The sequence below is a fragment of the Xyrauchen texanus genome, chromosome 5, assembly GCF_025860055.1.
Source record: "Xyrauchen texanus isolate HMW12.3.18 chromosome 5, RBS_HiC_50CHRs, whole genome shotgun sequence".
NCBI classification, from domain to species: Eukaryota; Metazoa; Chordata; class Actinopteri; order Cypriniformes; family Catostomidae; genus Xyrauchen; species Xyrauchen texanus.
In genome coordinates this window covers 35,456,158-35,462,241 of record NC_068280.1, presented here as the reverse complement: position 1 = coordinate 35,462,241, position 6,084 = coordinate 35,456,158, and positions in this window count along the sequence as shown.

The window sequence follows — 6,084 nt, the reverse complement described above, 5'->3', positions numbered from 1 at the left end:
ATGCCCGGGATATTATCCACGCTGTGATCTCCGGGTAGTGAGATACTAGGAGTATATTACTGTACAGAACATCAAGTACAGTTGGGCTGGACAAATTTTCACAAATGATCAGTACAAGTGTCAAGAGCATGTGATTCAGTACAACATTACACACCTGTACAGAACATAGTACAGTAACCACTAACCTGCAGTTGTATAGAAGCCCTGTAGTTTACCTTACTTGTCTACGTACAGCAAATTGCAGTTACTGTAGTTAGACTAACCTTTTTTTGTCTGAAGGTTTGAATGTTAGATATAATCATAAAACGATTCAGATGTAGCTGGACTTGTTGCCTAGTATTGTTATACCATGCACAAGAACATACAGTAATCAACCAAAATAGAGAAATCATCTGGGAAAACTGTTCTTTTGGCCCATTATCTTTGTCTCTGACTCTTATTTCCTTGCCTTCCGGTTCTTCAAACATTGTTGGGATGAATTTTTCAAACCACATAATCAACTGTGGTCCTTTTTATTTACAGAATCATTAGATTCTGCCTGGTGAGTAAAACAGTTGCTACTTAGTGTTTACACATGGAGAAATTTGTAAACTGTGTTCAGGCTTTGATGTCTTGAGTAAATTATTTTGAGTGCTTGTGCTTTCTGAATGAGAACCTGGTTGAACTCAGGCTGGATTTAGGCATGGGCAGGGGTGGGCTGAGCGCACCCAAAGTTGAGTCTTGCCCACCCAATCAAACATTTGGGAATCAGTTTTATATAAAACATTTAAAAAAATAAAAAATGTATGCATTGTTTAAAAGCAATATTGGGGGCGGGCTGTGTGTTGCAAACATTGAGGGTGGGCTATAGACTGCCTAACCATTCACAAAACAGCACCAGAAATGTGTTGTTTTTCTATTTTTGTCATTGGCCGTAAGCAATGACACTCTTAAGAAGCAGCTGTTGCAATCTTTGAGTCTGAGACGTTACGTGAGCGAGAGCTGTAATAAGAGATATTTTTGTGCAATTTATAGGTTTTTAGTGCCCAAATAGAAGCCCGGTGCCGTCTCAGTGTGTAGTGACCATGTGGCTGCTGTTAATGTATCACAGGGTCCCTCATATCAAATATCTCAAATATGAGGTCCGGATCTCTGTCCGGATTTTTTCATATAAAAAAAAAAGAATGTTGATGCTATGTACAACTGAATAAAAAAAATAAGCGGTTGATAACACCTTGCTGGGCAGAGCAGAGGAAAGGCCGGTCTCACTAATCTGACGAATCTGCACTGCGCTTCCTGAGTGCTGTCCCGAGGTTAACAGTGAGTCGCGTGTGACCCATTTGAATTTGACACAGAATTCTCTGTTATAACCCATCTGATACAAGACACTTAAAAGCTTTGTGCTGAAGCTAGTTGAAACAAGATTAAACAGCCCGTCACATTAAACTACAGTGATGAGGTAAACAGGAAAACATTGTTCATTCACAATGATAATTGCAGGCTTTTCATTCCACAAATCAGCACCCTTATCTGACTGTTGCTGTAGTATCATTAACTGTTATAGTAACTATGCTATTTGGCTAGAAATAGTGTATATATTTGTAATGAATGTGAATATTATTAGCCTACAAAAATATGAAATATTGTATATTAGGGTACTTTTATGGAGGTTGTTTTGATTATTTCTTCATGTGATTGGGATATTGTTTTTCATTACAAATTCCATAGATTATTTTAATTTTATTTTTTTCTAATTATTTACATAAAATAATCTAATCATGGTGATTTTTTCTTTTTTTTACCTGTGATTAACATAATTTCACTATACCATAGTTAAACTCTTGATACTACAAACTAACAATGGTACATTGTCATAAATGCAAAAACAAAGCAGAATTTAACAAAAAAATCTTTAAAGCCTGGACACTTGTGAATTAAGTATGACGTTATGACTTTTTCTCCTTTGTAAATATGATTAGTTCTAATGAACTTTAATTGAAAAAGGTGAATTAAAGGTAGCTTACACTCAGTAACTCTTTGCTCATGACATCTTGGACTTGGACAGTGACACCTAGTGGTGTGGATCATTCAAAATCTGCAGTTTTCTGTTGCAGATGCCATTATAGAAATTCACTATTCACAATCAGCCATGATTAATTTAATCAATGAGTGAAAGTGTCCAATAACAAGATGGTTACTGTCTTGCCCCATGTAGAATAAAAGAGATTTTATAAGGTTACTGATATGACAATACATTCCTCATCTCATGTGAGTGGTCATGATTTTATAAATATGTTTCAAAATTATAATTAATTTCTTCAGGAGTAAAACATTTTTAAAGGGGAAATAATTACTGAGTGCACCTTTAAATAATTAAGAGTCTGCAAAAGGAAAACAATTGATTGTTTTGGATAATATTAATATGTAACAGAGTTAATATAACCCTAGGTAAATTAGTTGTTAATTAACTTTTGCTGCCCAACTCAAAATCAATACTTTATTTTCAAATGTTCATTTCTACGTGACAAAAATTCAGTATTAATATTGGTTTCTGTCCTTTAATTTTTATACGCGGCCCTTACTGCGGGTGTTCTTGAAGTTCTGGACATGAATTACAAAGTAGAGCTATGTGCGGGATGGAATTTTCAGACCCACTCCAGAGAGATTCTGTCCCGCGCCCGTCCACAAAAGCCCGCGGGTGGAGGTCTGCGCAAATTTTTCAGTCCAACACTCGTAAGATTCTGTTCCTTCTATCATAGGCTAATTTTATTAAAATTCCCATCCGAAATGTAAAAAAAAAAAAGAGAAAGAGAGAGAGAGAGAAAGAGAGAGAGAGAGAGGAGAGAAGGGGGGGTGGGGTTGTTAACACTAACATTGCCAAATATCTGATTGACATTTGGTTGCTTTCAAAGTTTTGTTTGTACCTTTCTTTTATAAAGCGTTAACATCCATAGCACTAAGGGGCTTTCTGCTGCATGGAGCACAAGGAAGAATTTGTAAGAATCAACCCTCCACCTTTAAATAGTAAAACAAATATGTTGCTATTGCACAGGGGAGTAGCAAGCTTTTCAAAAGTGTGGGGGATGGATGTGGTTTGTTTATTAACAATAAAAACGATGAATACAATGACAGAAGGGTACAAAAGGTATAACATACAAGATATAAAAAGCTTCCCATTTAAATGAGTGATACTAGAAAAGTATAAAAACATACTCAACATAATATCGATTAATCAGTGTTTTTCAACCACGGAAAGAGGTCAATAAAACTGCAGGAGAACAATACTGTCACAGAACATTACATTTACCTCAGGAAAGCCATTTAATTACCAGCACGTTATTTGACTAGAAAAAATAGCTATAGAGAGGAGTATTTTGCTAAATAGTGTCATTACATAATTGTTATTATAATGAAAACCACATTATATTTAATTTGTTATTTTCAACCTTCAATAATACCAGCTGATAGGGCTCTCTGTATGATTACAGCATTATGTGAGATATATTTTTTTCTTGAGAAAAATTAACATGTAGGCTATATACTGTAGCCTACCTAATATTTATCCAAATAAGTCAATATTGAATCAAGATTGAAATCAAATCAATAATTGAACTGAAATCATGAAAATTGTGCTAAGCAATAATACAAACAGTAGCCTACCAGTCATTGTACCATGTAAACATTGTAACATGTTGTCACTAAACTTAATAAAATTCTGTTTAGTTACCAAATGTTTTGACAATCACAATTACACCTATTGTGATGCAAGTTGTTGTTTTTTACACCACCCCCCCCCAATCCATCCGTTTCTCTTGTGGAATTAAAATATTGTGATTATACCGTATACCGTGATAAAAGCTCAATCAATTAACCGCAGCATGAAAATGTGATACCGGCACATGTCTAAAACACACACACATGGCCTCTCTTCCTTCATAGACCTCTTTCACAAACGGTAACATTCATTTCACCTGTGAATTTTCCTGAGCTCTCTCTGAAACTGATGTCTCCAGCAACTTCCTCTCCTAAACAAGGGTGCAGTGGTAAAGGAATAGGGTCAAACAGTTACAGCTGTGGCACTAGCAAACCTCAGTGAATATTGAAAAGTAATATCATGAAATAAATGCAAACAATATCTAATGGTAATAGGCTATTGTTGTTTAATGTCAACAAATTTTTAACTTTCACTTACAAGATTTCTCTTGAAAAAGGTGTCAATCTTCTCCTGCCTCTTTCTTTTCTGCATCTTAATGATTCTGCATGTCAAAAAGACTGGTAAGCTTGATAGTGACATGGGTCTGACAGGACTGTGACTGAGACTGAGACTGCTAAATTTAGCTTACTTGTGCCCTGAAAAGGGGAGATATTTAAAAAAAAAACACCCACACAAAGCTTTTTCTCTGGTGGTATAAATAATGTAACAATTTACTGTTTTTAAACATAAAATAATATACACTTTTCTTTCATAGTTCTTCAAAATGTATGCAAACAATGTCATCATTTCTCACTTTCAATTCTCCTCAACAGGTACAATCAAACACAACAGGTAAGTATCCACAAAAGTATTCAGCTAATCAACAAACAATGCTCAAAATTTCAAAATCAATTACACTGGCAATAAACCCACTGCTTATATACTGCTTAACAATGGCAATTTGTCCCTCCTCCTCGTCAATTCCCTGCCTTCATCACAGTTACTTTATATGTATATATACATTGCATGCCACATACATAACCGAATTTAGCTAGCTGCTGAACAATATCCCAATTAGCATTAGTCTAAAAAACTAAATATAATACCGAAAACACTCGACATGTCAACAAAACATAAACAGAACATCTTCCCAAACACATATCAAGCTTATTTAAAAACCTCGAAAGCATAAACACTCATTCAAAGTACCTGGAAAAGGGAGATACAAATAACCATAAGTTCCCGCCTCCTCAGCACGAGCTAACCGATAAATCTAACACACCAAGAGAGGCGGGACTTAAGGTAGAACAGCCAATCATCAGCCGGTCACACTCAAAGCCGGTGTCATGTTTGAGAGGGAGGGGGAGAGGAGGCAGCCGCAGCGAGCGCAGACACAGAGCGGCCAGAGACACGGAGGAGCGGCTGTAGTAAGGCGTTTGTGCAAAACTGCGGCAAAACTGCAGAAAAAGTGTGGGTGTTGAACCCTCTCATCGGGACACGGGTGCACGGAAAACACGAATAACACTCTGTATACATGAAATAAATCGATTTTATTTTTTAAATATATTTATATTTTGCGGAAGTCACGTGGGTAATTTCTTTCTCCCGTTCCCGCGCACACGACATTCCGCTCGCACCTGCACTCAGCAATCAAATCTCGGGCTTCAGTTTTAGCAGTTTTAATCCGGTGTCGATGAGAGATTCTGTCTGTCTCCACGTGTCTTGCATCTCTTATGCATCTTTTTACAGTGCTGTTATAGTTGTTTGTTTATTGTGTGTCATTGCTTTTTAAACTACTCTTAGTTTTGCGAAGAAAATAACCTTTTACTTTCCATCCATCCATCTATCCATCCAAATTCCTGTGTTCCCTTGAACGTATTTTACAGAAAATGTCAAACGAATTGAAATATGTTTGAAAATAGGTAAATTGTGTTCATAGTTTTTAAATATGTCTTTGTTTGGAGAGTTGAAGTAATATTTAGGAAAATTGGGCCAATAGAATCAGTTGTAGTATTAGCAATCGAGAAAAACTGTAATGTAATTTCTACTCAAATGTTTCTGACAATCGGACACGCTTTGCTTTTCGTGTCACATCCATTCAAAGAAGTAAGTGAGAAAACGATGTTTGCGAAGGTGTGCATACTCACAACTCTAGTTCCAGCTTCGGCCTCTAGGGTGGATGTTGAAAGATTTGGAAAGCACACACTGATTTTAGCAGACAAAACATTTGACCTCCTCTCACTGATTTTTCTGTGTGATCAGAAAGAGAATTCGGGTAGGCCTACCATTCATACTAAATTATACAAATGGAAAAAACTGTTGCTTCGGCCACTGGGGGTAGTTCAAAAATTCAGAAAGAAAACAGAATTTAAAGGACACTCAGTAATTTTTTCCTCATTATAAAAAGTTAT